The following is a 15,353-nucleotide window of genomic DNA, read 5'->3' on the forward strand; positions in this document are numbered from 1 at the left end:
AAGTTTGTATTGTAAATTGTACCTTTGGGAGCAGTCTTACAGCTGCTTTGGGTTTTCAGTAAAGATCAAACTAAAAACATTAAACAAGACATAGTTAACACACACACACACACACACACACACACACACACACACACGGGCAAGAATAAAATTCTGCTTTAAACATTTAGTTTTTAAAAAATCAGAATTTGGTTTTTTTTCCCCTAGGGGAAGGGTAGCTTAAAACTTTGGTGGACCAGAAACTGGAACTTTATCAGATTAGGGCATGTTAAGAATTTAGAAAAAAAAATTTTCTTTACTTACATGGAAATGTTTGAATATTTGTTAATTGGGCAAAATGGTTGCCAAAGGTGATTTTGAGTTTTTTGTCTTATTAACAACATAAATTAATAAGTAAGTGTGTAGTCAAAATTGCCAAAGTAAGACCAAATAAAACAAATTTCTCATAGAGTGTAAAATTTTGTGTTTTTTTCCTGCTATTATAGTTTCCAATTGAAAAAGCCTTTGACCATTAAATAACTATAAATTAGTAATAGTATGCATTATGACTTCTGATTATTTCTTCTTTTGAGTAGGAACTAGCAACTAGTTCTGTTAATTTTTGTAGATCTTGCTGTAATCATGTATCCTTCTTTATTTGAAATGTTTATATTTTTCATTGCCTATAAGATATCTAAAATTTTTAACCTAACAGACAAAATCTAAATCTCTGTCCTAAAATATTCCTAAACATCTTTGAAGGCTAGTTCTTTTGCTGGTTTCTCTCTGAAATCTTTCTTGATTACCTGGCCAGAAATTATCTAGTCTCTCATCCTTTGATATACATGTTGCCTTGTATTAAAACTTTTCTTGTGCACATTTTAGATCCCCTATCAGATTGTAAGTTGATGTCTTATTCGTCTTTATGTCGTCTACATTCATGCATTCAACAGTGTTATTGAATGCTTACTGTGCACCAGGCACTGTTCTAGGTGTGAAGGAAACAGCAGTGCATGAGAATATAGGTTCCTGTCCTCATGGCATTTGTATTCTAGTTTGGGAAACGATGATGAGGGAAACAGAAAATTAAACAAACAGATAGATACATAGGTAGAACCTTTTAGATCTTTAAATGATTTGAAGAGAAAACATTATGATGTGATAGAAATTTAAGGACAGTACCAGTGTTGATTCGATGGTCATGGAAGGTCTCTTTGAAGACGAGACATTTATGCCAAAGCTGAATGATACAATAGAGCAGTCATTTGAGGATTTGGGAACAGAGTTCTTGAAGCTGAAAGAGAGGCAGTGCAAAGGCATTAGAGAGAGGGAAGAAAGGGGGAGTTAGGGAGGAGGGTGGGAATGGGAGCAGGAGGTAGGTTATACAGAGTCTTGTAAACCGAGTTAAGGAATTTGAAATTTATTCTAACTTCATTTGGAAGCCAGTGAACAGCTTGTAGCTTTTAAGGGCTTGTGATTACATTGGGCCCACCCAGGATCATCTCCCCCTGCCCCCTTTTTTGCTGTTCAACAAGTATTTATTGAGTGTACTGTATGACTAGCACAATATTAGGCACTGATTTGCATTATTGAGCAAGAAAAGATTTTAACCCAGAAGTCATGTAAAAACAAGGCAGAAGTGACCTTCATTCGCAAGGAAAGTCCATGTCTAAAGGCCCAGGACTGCAGTGCTCTGGAGCTGGCCTACTTGAGTCTCAAGAGTTTGACTGCGGCTGTAAGAGTTATTCCTTACAAGTTACAAGTTTCTTTTCTCATGTCTCCACATAGTTCTTCATCTGCAATAAAGCACTTATTTTATTACATTCATACTTGCCTCAAAAAAAGCAGATGTTTTCAGTACCATTATTGGATAAATTTCAACTAAACAGAGCCAAACAAATCCTGCCATTGATCACTCCTGAACTTCTGGGCAAGGATCACAATGCTCTGGGGGTCATCTTCCCCATATGAGCTCATCTTTCAGAGTGTGTTACCTCCTTTAGGGGCGCAGGATAACATATGACATGCAGAGAAAGTGCTGAACCAGTGACAGGTAGTGAATTTCATCTCCCTATTTTAAAGTCAGCCTATTAATAACTTTAATTACATCTGCCAGGTCCTTCTTACCATGTAATGTAGCGTATTCACTATTGTAACACCAGGGCATATTTAGCCTAATACACGTTTAACATATTTAACATCATACAAGGGCAGTGAAGCAGAATTAACTCTGACAGAGTAGCCTTTTTTGAGTCATTCACAGTTTTTCTGATTTCTTTTGCCTTTGCTTATATGCCCACTATCAGTCATTACCTTGTATTTGCCACACGCTCATAAGACAACCCCAAACTGTTTCTCTTTGGTTATTTAACTAAATAAGCATGACAATGTGAAAATGTCTCCTGCATTTAAAGAAATTTTGTTCTAGATATCTTCCAGAGAAATCTGTGGTTACCCATTGATAAAAATTTATGGGTCAAGGGGATTTTTTGTAGATTCCAGATTGACATTTTCAAAGCTGTTTGAGATTTCTTGTTTTCACTTATTCTGATTATTAAAAAATGTATTCACTCAATAAGGATTTATTGAGCACCTACTACTACAGAGCTAGGTGCTGCAGTAATCATCAGGATGATAATTGAACAAGTAACTTTTTATGAAGCGTGAGGCTCTGAAGGAGGAAGTACAAGCTGCTCTCGGAGATGACACACAGTCGTCCCTTGGTATCCATTAGGGATTGGTTCCAGGACCCTGGAGGATACCAAAACCCAGGGATGCTCAAGTCCCTTATATAAAACAGTATAGTATTTACATATAACCTACACATATCCCTCCCACTATACTTTAAATCATCTCTAGATTACTTATAATACCTAATACATTGTAAATGCTATGTAAGTAATTGGAGGCTGCTTGGCAAATTCACGTTTTGCTTTTTGGAACTTTCTGGAATCTTTTCTGTATATTTTTGATCCATGGCTGGTTGAATCCTCAGTGGTTGAATGAAGAACCCAAGGATACGGAGCATCTACTGTATTTAAATCTAATTAGAAGATCTAACATGAAGTGCTCATGAGACCTGGAGGGTGAGGCAGTTTGACCAACACTGGCTTAGGAGGCAGACTGCCACTTCACTATGTGGGGACCTGAATGAATTTTGAAATTTCTTTGAGCCTATGTGTGTGAACAGTGATCTTTTTTTAATCTCTATAGAAATTCAAGTTAGATGAATTTGCTGATTATATATATTTGCTGATCATAATGTCTGCTACTGGTTTAGAAGATTTATCATGAAACTAACAAAATTTAATGCACCTAATTTCATGGACCCTTCCTAGGTTCTTTTGCAGCAGCAATAGCAATTTTGAATTAATTTGTATTTTCCTTAAGGAAGGCTCCCCCATAATTTATATATGATCCTGAACCCCACAAAATCTGGATCTGCCCTTGGCTACAGATTAGATGAGAAAGAAATGTTAATTTCTCTCTTCTTCTCATGTTATGATATCAAATTGTGTCCAAAAGGCACTTAACTTTTGGGAAAAAATACAGAAATTATGTGTGTTAGGTTGTGGAAATTTTATAAAATTAAGAAAAATTGAAATTTTTATTTTTTTCTGTGAATTTGGCTTTTTCTTTAGATTCCTCATATAAGTGATTCCATGCAGTATTTGTCTTTTCTGCCTGGCTTATTTCACTTAGCATAATGCCTTCATGGTCCATCCATGTTGTCCCAAATGGCAGGGTTTCCTTCTTTCTCATGGCTGAATAACACTTCATTTTGTGTGTGTGTGTGTGAGAGAGAGATTTTTATCCACTCATCCATTGATGGACACTTGTTTTCATATCTTGGCGGTTAAGAATATGCTGCAATAAACATGGGAGTGCAGATCTCTCTTCCTTTGGATATATACCCAGAAGTGGGGTTGCTGGATCATATGGGAGTTAAACTTTAATTTCTTGAGGAACCTCCATGCTGTTTCCATAGTGGCTGCACCAATTTACATCCCCACTAAGAGTGCACTGGGGTTCCCTTTCCACCACATCCTCCCTAATATTTGTTATTTCTTGTCTTTTGATGACAGCCATTCGAACAGATGCAAGGTGATATCATTTTGGTTTTGATTTGCATTTCCATGATGATGGGTGATGTTGAACATCTTTTTATGTACTTGTTGGCCGTTTGGATGTCTTCTTTGGGAAGATGTTTGTTCAGTTCCTCTGCCCATTTTTTAATCCAGTTGTTTGGTTTGTTGGCTATTTAGTTGTATGAGGTTGTTATATATATAGATAGATAGATATAGATATAGATTTTTTTTCGATATTAACCCCTTATTAGATATATGATTTGGAAGTGTTTTCTCCATTTTGATAGGTTGCCTCTTCATTTTGCTGATGGTTTCTTTCACTGTGTAGAAGCGTTTTAGTTTGATATTGTCCCACTTGTTCATTTTTGCTTTTATTGCCTTTGTTTTTTGGTGTCAAATCAAAAAAAATTATTGCCAAGACTGATGTCAAGGAGCTTATTCTATATGTTTTCTTTTAGGAGTTTCACAGTTTCAGGTATTAAATGTAAGCCTTTAATCCATTTTTAGTTGATTTTTGTGGATGGTGTAAAATAGGGGTCCAGTTCATTCTTTTGCAAGTGGCTGTCCCGTTTTCCCAACATCATTAATTGAAGAGACTGTCTTTTCACCACTGTATATGTGTGGCTCCTTTGTCATAAATTAATTGACCATATTTGCCTGGGTTGATTTCTGGGCTTGCTATTCTGTTCCTTGATCTACATGTCTGTTTTTATGTTCATACCATGCTGGTTTTTTTTTAATTGAAGTATAGTTGATATACAATTATCATACTGTTTTGATTACTGTAGTTTTGTAATATAGTTTGAAACCATGAAGTGTGGTGCCTCCAGCTTTGTTCTTTTTTTTTTTTCTTTTTTTTCCTCCAAGATTGCTTTGGCTATTTGGGGTCTTTTGTGGTTCCATAGACATTTTAGGATTGTTTGTTCTTTTCTGTGAAAAATGCTATTGGAGTTTGAAAGGGATTGCATTGAATCTGTAGATCACTTTGGGTAGTATGGACATTTTAACAATATTAATTTTTCTAATCAGTGAGCATGAAATATCTTTCCATTTATTTGTGTCTTCTTCAATTTCTTTCATCACGGTCTTATAGTTTTCACTGTACAGATCTTTCACTTCCTTGGGTAAATTTATTCTTATGTATTTTATGCTTTTTTATGTAATTGTATATCCGGCATAACATTAATCATCTTTAAGAGTGCCAAAAGTGGGCTTCCCTGGTGGCACAGTGGTTGAGAGTCCGCCTGCCGATGCAGGGGACACGGGTTCGTGCCCCGGTCCAGGAAGATCCCACATGCCGCGGAGTGGCTGGGCCTGTGAGCCATGGCCACCGAGCCTGCGCGTCCAGAGCCTGGGCTCCGCAACGGGAGAGGCCACAACAGTGAGAGGCCCGCGTACCGCAAAAAAAAAAAAAAAAATGAGTGCCAAAAGTATAATTAACCAAGCTGTTGTTATCAATCATTGAGGTTGTTTCTAAAATTTCACTTGTGGAAACAATACTGAGTATCTTTGAATTTAAATCTTTGTGCATGTACCTGATTGTACATAAGATAATTTCTATTAACTGGACTTATTTCAGTATAAGCATTTTAAACATTTTAAGGATTTTCAAAAGCTACTGCCTTTTTTTTATTTTATTTTATTTTTGGCTGTGTTGGGTCTTCGTTTCTATGCGAGGGCTTTCTCTAATTGTGGCAAGCGGGGGCCACTCTTCATTGTGGTGCGCGGGTCTCTCACTGTCGCGGCCTCTCTTGCTGCGGAGCACAGGCTCAGTAGTTGTAGCTCATGGGCCCAGTTGCTCCGCGACATGTGGGATCTTCCCGGACCAGGGCTCGAGCCTGTGTCCCCTGCATTGGCAGGCAGACTCTCAACCACTGCGCCACCAGGGAAACACTGCCTATTTTTTTAAAATGTATCCTCACTGACCCGCAATATTATTTTAAAATATCATTGCCTATTTAATAGGTGAAAATGATACTCTTTTGTTTTTGTTTTCTTTGATTCCTTAATGTAATAGAACATATTCTGTGTGTTTATTAGTCCCTATTGTTTTTCTTATGTTAATTGCTAATACATGACAAGGAAGCTTTTTGACAGGAAAAAGGAAGGTTTTTTTCCTCTGTAAGCAAATGCCTCAATCTGTATAGCACACTGAATTAAAAGGCATTTCAAAATGGTCTCCCTATCATAGTGCAGTAGGAGCTTTGATAGCAGAAGCTAGAGTGGTGGGTGGTGCTTCGCAATCCTGCCAGCACCCACCAATGCCTGGACCTCATCCTCAGAGATTCTGACTTAATGGTGTTTTTAAAACTTCTCAAGCTCCTAAAGTGATTCTACTGTGCAGCCACCTAACCTCAGAAACTTAGCCCCAAGTCTCATCACATATTTTTCACTTACAGGGCCTAGGGTTTTTATTTAAAGCATTCCATTTCCTCTGTAGAAAGTTATACTTTGTACTAATATTCATTATTCAGCATTTGCTCTACTATTATTCCTTGAGAGCATCTGCATTGGGTCCCCTTTGGAGATTTATTTTAACTCATTCCTTCTACCAATACTTAATGAACACCTGTTATGTACAAAATACTATGGTATACACCATGAGACGTTCAAGATAAAATCAGGTGTGGCTCTTCCCTCGGATTCTTATAGTCAGGAATGGGAAAGGAGATGTACACACAGAGCTACAATGTGTTTGTGCCATAAAAGGAGGGAACAGTGGAGGGAAGAGGAGGGTGAGGAGTCTAGGAGTCTAGGAGTCTAGGTGGGATGGTAGATTACTTCATGAAAATGTATGTTTAAGCTGAATCTTGATTTGGACCAATAGAGCAATTAATAATCCGTTACTCCTAAAACATATTTCATAGTTTATAAAGTTTGTTCACAGTTACACATTTGATCCTTATAACAGTTCTATAAAATAAGCCAAACAGTTATTCTCATTTTACAGATGAAAGAGTAGCCAAGTCTTAGGATAGTTAAGTAACATCCAGAGTCACAGAGCTACAAAATGAAAGACTCAGAACTTTAAACCTGATTCTTCAGTCTCCATATGCTGGAGCCTTCTACTGTACCACATTATAGTAAAGGCAGAAAGTTCTATGTCTAGGGTGAGTTTTAGAAATGGCTAAGTGGGGACTTGCCTGGTGGCACAGTGGTTAAGAATCCATCTGCCAGTGCAGGGGACACGGGTTCGAGCCCTGGTCCTGGAAAATCCCATGTGCCGCGTACCAACTAAGCCTGTGCGCCACAGCTACTTAGCCTGCGCTCTAGAGCCTGCGAGCCACAGCTACTGAAGAGCACACACCTAGAGCCCATGCTTCGCGACAAGAGAAGCCGCCACAATGAGAAGCCGGCACATCACAACGAAGAGTAGCCCCTGCTTGCTGCAACTAGAGAAAGCCTGAGCACAGCTCGAAGACCCAATGCAGCCAAAAAATAAACAAATAAATAAATTTATTTTTTAAAAAAAGAAATGGCTAAGTGTTTAGTTTGATTGGACTGGTATTAGGAGGCAAGTTCTGGAATAGTTGAAGATAAAGCTTTAGTGTGGTAGGCAGAATAATGGCTCCCTAAAGATGTCCAGTTCCTAATCCCTAGAACCTGTGAATATGTTAGATTATGTTACAAAGGGGAATTAAGGTTGCAGGTGGAATAAAGTTGCTAATGAGGTACCCTGGATTGTTGGATTATTGAGGTGGGCCAATGTAAGAACGGTTTTTAAGTCCTTAAAAGAGGGAAGAGAAGAACAAGATTCAGAGAAAGAGATAATGACAATAGAAGCAAAGTGACAGTGCTGCAAATTGAGAAGGACTCAGGCCACCACTGCTAGCTTTGAAGATGGAGGAAAGAGGCCCTGAACCAAGAATATAGTTGGTCTCTAGAACCTGGAAAGGGCAAGAAAACAGATTCTCCCTTAGAGCCTCCTGAAAGAAGTAGAGCCCTGCAGACACCTTGATTTTAGCTCAGTGAGACCCATTTTGGACTTCTGAGCTACAAAACTGTAAGATAATAAATTTTGTTGTTTTAAGCCACTAAATTTGTGGTAATTTGTTATGGCGGCCATGGAAAACTTAATACCTGTAGAAAGCCTTTTAGCGTAGGCACTCTACAGTTAAACTCCAGACTATCTCACTTCCACTCTCAGTAACAGAAAGCCATGAAATGTTCTTGAGCAGGGGTGTAAAAATCTATTTTGATATTTGCTGATTAGAGAGGAGAAAGATTGGAGGGAAAAACACTAAGATTCTATTATTGGTGCTAGAAACATTTCTTTTGAGAAACTTTTGCTTTTTGAGGTAACGTAGAACACATCTATATGTCTGGCTTGTAGAAGACCATGTATATATCTCTCACTTAGTTTATACATCACTAAAAATCCAATTTCCATTGCAACATTTCAGCTCCTTCCCATGTCCCATGAGAAGTATAGAAACAATGGGAGAATTGGTCTTTGGTCTCTGACCCACTTTGTTCTGTTCTTAGGATTTTTTGTCATACCCTAACCCAGTATGAATCTGAAGACTGGAAGATTTTTAAATGAATTTGAGCTTTATTTGGTTGCTTGGCACCTGGAGAACTTACACTAGCATGTGCTTTTACAATACATAATTATTTTTAAAGAAAAAAACTTCCGTTGATCTCTTTGTAGGCATAAATCTATATTTTATTCTGCTATCAATGTATCTGAGGTCTCCAGTAAAGAAAGAGTTAAGTATTAAAGTACGAGTTGAGATAACTGAATTCAGAGCACTGATTTTAACTCATTTTATTCTAGTTGATATTGTTGCCCATATTCTTATCAGTTTTTAAAATCACAAGTCTTAAATTAAGCCTAACAGGTTCATGTTAAAATAGAATGAAGGATTTAAGACTTTAAGAATCCTATTATTTCTATTGAGTCATCAATTTTTTTTAAGTTACAGAAGGTTCAGAGGTTGTTTATTTTTTTAAGGTGCACTATGTGTTCATATTTATAACATTTACTTACGAATATTTATTAAAAACAGTAAAGCTAATCATAATGAGCACAGATATTTGAAATCAGGGACATGTTTGTCAGTACAGTCTTATAATAGCCTTAATGTACAATTTATTTCTATAGCAAATTTTGATCAGAAAATACTTTTAATGCATACATATGTATGTAGCCTGAATAATAACATTTTTATACAAATAGGGATGGCAGGAGCTTTATTCTGAGATACATATAAACCTAGTAGCACAAATTAATGCTTCAGTGACCTCCATTGTTTTCAAATTTGGTCTAAAACATTTTGATTGTATATGTTTTTAATTGTAGTTTTAAAAATAGCTAAGTGTATATATATATATATATATATATATATATATATATTTACGGTACGCGGGCCTCTCACTGTTGTGGCCTCTCCCGTTGCGGAGCACAGGCTCCGGACGCGCAGGCTCAGCGGCCATGGCTTACGGGCCCAGCTGCTCCGCGGCATGTGGGATCCTCCCGGACTGGGGCACGAACCCACGTCCCCTGCATCAGCGGGCGGACTCTCAACCACTGCGCCACCAGGGAAGCCCTAAGTATATTTTTAATACAAAATTCAAATCAAACTTTTGTGGAATCTGAGAAAACTGGTTTGAAAATTTTACTGAAAAAATTCAGTTGGCCACATTGTAAAATGTAGTTTTTAGATTGGCTTGCTTTTTGATTGATTTGAGTTTTATTGATCGGTGAACATATAATGGTCATAGCTTTCTTTAAAATTTTGTCATTTGAAACACTAACTGTTACAACACATGTAATAAAAATTTAGACAAATATTTTGGCTACAAACTGGTATACTAAATAATAGCTTGAGTCATAGTCTGAGTCAAGAGTAATAGAGTTGTTTCTTAGCGTACTAAGAAGTTATTTTTAGGAGCTTCTAAAATGTATTCTTCCTTTCCAGAAGTTTTAGGCCTTATGAGAAATTATTCAGAATTTGTCACAAATAGTTGATGACTGTATAAATAAGTCCTGTTCAATAAATCATGCACTTTCAGTAAGAGAATCTTGAAAGCCTTTTGTACAACTAAGTCATCTTGACAAAAGGGATATTTAAGATAGAACCAAATTGATTTGTGTTTCCTTTATTTCAAATATCAAGGGAAAGTGTTTCTAAATATATTTAAACTTTTATGTAATATATAATTTTTCTACTTACTAGTAAATTACTAGTAATATGTGATTGATGTTTGTTCATTTGTTCATTCAACAAATATTTAGGGGGTATTTGCTATATATTAGGCATTATAATAGAGAGATAAAGAAAAAAATATCCAGAAGCAGAAAGGAAAAGCAGCAATCACTCCATAATCTCACCTTCCATGGATAACCACTGTGAACCATCCATTGTGTGTACATCTAGGAGCATTTTGCTATTTGTCTATTACTTTTCTAATTTATACCATTTTTAATAAAATGAAATTGCTCCAAGTGTGCTATTTAATAGCTTGCTTGCTGCTTTTCATGCTATTAATTTGAAAAATTAAAAGATTATAGTAAATACATTTCATTAAAAAACCTGAAGTTAAGTATCCTTTTAAATTTGAAATAGATCATGAAAACTGATTCCACCCCCATCCCCATTTAAACAGAATTTAAATCCACTTTAAATTCTTGGCAATTTGGATTTTGTCCTTCTAACTCATAAAAATTAGTAATTCAGGGACTTCCCTGGTGGTACAGTGGTTAAGAATCCAGCTGCCAATGCAGGGGACACGGGTTCGAGCCCTGGTCTGGGAAGATCCCACATGCCGCAGAGCAACTAAGCCCGTGTGCCACAACTACTGAGCCTGCACTCTAGAGCCTGCGAGCCACAGCTACTGAGCCCACATGCCACAACTACTGAAGCCCGCGTGCCTCGAGCCCGTGCTCCGCAACAAGAGAAGCCACGGCAATGAGAAGCCCACGCACCGCAACGAAGAGTAGCCCGCGCTCAGCAATGAAGACCCAGTGCAGCCAAAAATAAAATAAATTTATTTTAAAAATTAGTAATTCAAGCTTCACTTGATTAAATTTAAGTGAAATGCAGAATTTGCATTAAAATATTTAAGTCTCAGATTAGTGTGACTAACAGCATTTACTGTGTCAGGGTCTGCTCCAAATACTGCTTCCTATATATTAACTTCTCTATTCAACATTTCTACTCCCGTTTTGCAGGGGAAATGAAAGTGACTAAAGTCACACAGCTAGTAAGTGACGGGAGCAAAGATTCAGTCCAGACTGTGTGGCTCCATGATTCTGATCTCAACTACTCTACTCTGCTGCCACCATAGCATTTCTGGAGACTGTATTTTTAATTCAAACACAGTTCCAGTGATTCACCTAACAAATCGGTGATACGTAATGTAAAATTATTCGTTTTAATACATTTAGTGAAATTCTTTTTCTCTGTGTTGCAAGCATGTAAATCTTAGCAAATAGCGAATGAGATGTAATTTATTACCCACCCACCGCCAGTATCTTGTGCTAATCTTCCTGCCCCGTGAGCCTCCCCCACCCCTACCCCACCCGCATTATGCTTGTCTGCTTCCATCAGCTCCAGTGGGTTGCCCGGAGGTGGAGTCGGTGAGCACTAAGTGCCGGCTAGGGCTGGAGCCGTGGGGTGGGGCGGGGCGGGGCGGGGCCCTATGTTCTGCTGCGGAGTGCGGAGTGCGGAGTGCGGGTCGGGAGTGCGGGTCGGGAAGCGGAGCGTGAAGCAGCTGTGTAATCCGCTGGATGCGGACCAGGGCGCTCCCCTTTCCCGTCGGGGACGCTCCGATTGGCTGGGCGTGGGCACACGTGACCGACATGTGGCTGTATTGGCGCAGCCCGCCTGGGTGTCACTGGAGACGGAATGGAGGTGCTGCTGAGCTCGGAAATGGGGTAGGTGCTGGAGCTACGATGGCCCAGCTAGCTGCCGGGGGAGAAGGAGGCGATTTTCCCTTGCACTGTCTAAAGCCGATGGTCTTTCCTTGGCACAGAGTCTGATGCCACATGCCAAGCGGGGAGGCAGGGGCGTCTCCCCCACCCCCCCACCATTGCAGCACAGGAGATGGATTTCCTGTGCTTCTGATCCAGGGTTTTTGACAGAAGAGGAAGAAGGGGGGGAGGGGTAGGAGTGTTAAGGGGAGTCTGGTGAGAAAGAGCTGTTTTTGAAGCTAGAAGGAGGTTTTGTTTTTATAATGCATGTTGACAGAGTCGAGTGGAATAACAGTATCTAAGGAAACGGGTAGAGGACAACAAAGAATGGAGCATATTCATGGCGAGGAGCAAAAGCTTTAGCCCACTGAAAGGCTTCTTTTCCTCCCTGGCCACAAGGACACATGCAGTGGTAGCCAGGGGAGGGGTTACCAAGCTGCTGCTGATGGCTGTTATGAACCTAGTGGAAAGGGCTCCTTGGGAGAGGAGGAAGAGGTGGAGGCAGGTACTGCAGAGCTTCAGTGGTGGTTTTGGTTGATCCGTGAAATTTGGGTTACCAAAAGTGCCTGCTTTTGCAGTTCTAAGTGAACTGCCAGTGAATAGGGTGGCAAAGAGATACCAGTGTCTTTGTTAGTTTTAAGACGCAATGTAATGCCTTTTTGCAGATGACTGCAGCAGTGCTTTTCTCCCTCCCAGGCTGGAAAGATAACTGCAGAGGAATAAGAACCCTTGCAGCAATGCTGGTGGTAGAAGTCTATTTACAAAAAGCCATCATAGTTTATCATATCATTACAACCTGGATGGAAAGAATAACTTAGTTTTTTAAAGTAGGAAGAATATCAGGCTATGAATGTTTTGACAGTGGAATTTATCAGACACTTTGATTCTGTATCACAAAAGAGATGCTCAAATTCTTTGCTTTAAATAAATCCTATAGGAAATCTTAATAAATTATGTATGAAGCAGTGGATCTATTCCTTTGTTAGTATAGCTTTATGCTATTAATTAGGTTACTCAAGAGTAAATCACTTTATAATGTAAATCACTTTGTGAAAAGTTACAGTGGTAAATTTTTCATAGGCTTAATATTTAAGGTCTGTGTTTATTAGGTAATTTTATATTACTCTGGTCAGTTTTAGATCTCATTGAATAAAGTCTATAGGCAAATATTTCAAATTAAAGCAGTATGATTTTTCTTTTAGATGTATTTCTGTTCAGTGAATATTCATAAGATATACTCTTGATATAGACTGTTTCCGTTGCACTGTATTTTTGTTTCATTAAATGTCTAAAAACAAGTTTTCAGATTGAGTAGTTTTAAATGCCTTATCTTAATGCCTATTTATGGTAGCCAGCTTGTCACACCTCCCTACTCTCTGAACAGGGTGGCAGTGGCTTTGTAAAGCCCTCCAGGATCAATGTCTCTTAAGTAGTGTTTATGTAATAGAAAGTCTTGAAAGAACCTATAATTTTTGTTTCAGTAACTTTTTTCAAGATAATAAGGAATTGGACTTGAATAAAATTAGACTATGTAAAGTTTTCACTGATAAATAAGCGATTTTATTCTTTATTTTTAAAACTATTTTTGCTTTAAGAATTGTTTAGTTATGGATATCAGGGTTAATAGTTCTTAGGATCTCTTTTTAAAATCTGATGGAAACTGTACCTAGAATTAAAGGTGTTGCATTAAATTTTCAAGTGAAATTTATTTGTTTGTTTTGCAGTATATCCAAATTTTCCAGAAGATCCTTCAAGATACTTTTTCAATAATTTAAAAAATTTTTTTCAAGTGAAATTTAATAGCTAATACCATTCGTTTCTTTGAACTCCAATTGGTATAGTTTTTGAGAGTTTATGATTCTTATTTTTACATAAATTATCTTATTTTATGATTTAAACAGCTCAATGTAGCATTATTTTCATTTTAAACGTTAGATTATTCCTAATTGCATATGTTGTGACTTTATCCAAGGTCATGTATTGTATAAGGATGTAAAGAACATAAGTCTTCTATTTTGTTCTAACTCTATGAAACTATCATCTTATTAATCAACTTAAACTTCAACTAAACAGAACAGTATTAGATAGAGATATTTTTTGGAATTAAATAAGAATTAAATTAAATAAATTTCTTATTTAATTTTGGAATTAAATAAGAAAAAAAATAAGATATTTTTTGGAATTAAATCAAAAAAGTTGATTTCTTTCCCCTTGCATTATGAAATACCTAATATAAGACTGTACTGTTGGTCTTTGAAATTATTCATTGTTAATTGATATTGCCAGAATTGAGCTGTTAAGGAGTTCAAAAGTTAAATATTCATAAGTAGGTCTATGAACTGAATCAAAGCTATTAATTGCAGTCTTTTCATGCATTGCTCTTTGGATTTTTATTTTACCATTTTTCTCTATTTTTTTTTCTAATTTCACATAATTTAACAGTCCTTTTATATTAAGTGTTCTCTTTAATTTTGACCTCCCTCCTCTTTCTTTCTTTTTCTTTTTTTTTTTTTTGGTACTACACTCTGGAATTTTACATAGCACATAAGATAGGATAGGGCAATATAATATAGAAAAGATGACTTGAGGAAATACATTGAAATACATTTGAGTACCTACTAAATGCCAGACCTATAAAGGTTCAGGAGAGTCAAATAAGACATGGAAACTAACCTCTAAGAAACTTACAATAGAACTGTGTGAAATATTATTGCTATTGCATTGAAAACACTGATTGCTTTGGCTACTCCTAGGATCTTTAAAGATTTATATCATCTAAAATGTCTTCTAACTGAAAGAATGTGGTGGTTTGCTCTTTGAAACACCATGCCTTGTAAAATCTGCTTGGAATAGCAGATAATTCTGAAAAGCAAATTAGTTTTGAAGTATTAAGTGCCTTGAATGTAAAATGAGGTTAGATGAAGTGATTTCTAGATCTTCTAGTTCCAATACTCAATAATCTGTGGTTCTTGATTTCTGTAAGTTCACCTCTTAGAAGGAAAGCTACCTAGATGGTTTCTTGTTTTGGTATAGGTGACATCTCATATGTTATATAATAGATATGTTCTTGAAAATTGTTTTTGTAAATCAAATCATGACATCAGTCCATAAAAGGCAAGCCTTCTCCCCTTTATTCCCAGGCCCTATTCCCACTCCCCTTGTAGGCACTCATTCACATATGTTCTTAAATATGCGTTAATTCTTGTGAAATATTTAGCATTTTGTCTTTTTTATAGTTAATGAGGGTTTTTTTAATTGTGGTAAAATATACATACATAAAATTTACCAGCTTAACCATTTTTATGTGTATATATAGTTCTGTGGCATTAAGTACATTCATATTGTTGTGAGTGTATCACAGTCCATCTCCA

The 15,353-nt window shown here is 37.1% G+C and overlaps 1 protein-coding gene across 11 annotated transcripts in view; it reads left to right on the forward strand.

The window, feature by feature from the left end:
- Positions 1-15,353, forward strand: part of APC (APC regulator of WNT signaling pathway) — a 141,143-nt gene that overhangs the window by 21,644 nt on the left and 104,146 nt on the right. Inside the window, exon 1 of one of the 11 annotated variants that reach the window (XM_049707477.1) lies at positions 11,808-11,946. The exons of the other annotated variants lie outside the window; for them this stretch is intronic. The gene's annotated coding sequence lies outside the window, so the exon portion shown is untranslated. Of the gene's footprint in view, positions 1-11,807; positions 11,947-15,353 lie in introns of those variants that run through there. 11 annotated transcript variants of the gene reach the window in all.

Source organism: Orcinus orca, chromosome 3 (genome assembly GCF_937001465.1).
Source record: "Orcinus orca chromosome 3, mOrcOrc1.1, whole genome shotgun sequence".
NCBI classification, from domain to species: domain Eukaryota; kingdom Metazoa; phylum Chordata; class Mammalia; order Artiodactyla; family Delphinidae; genus Orcinus; species Orcinus orca.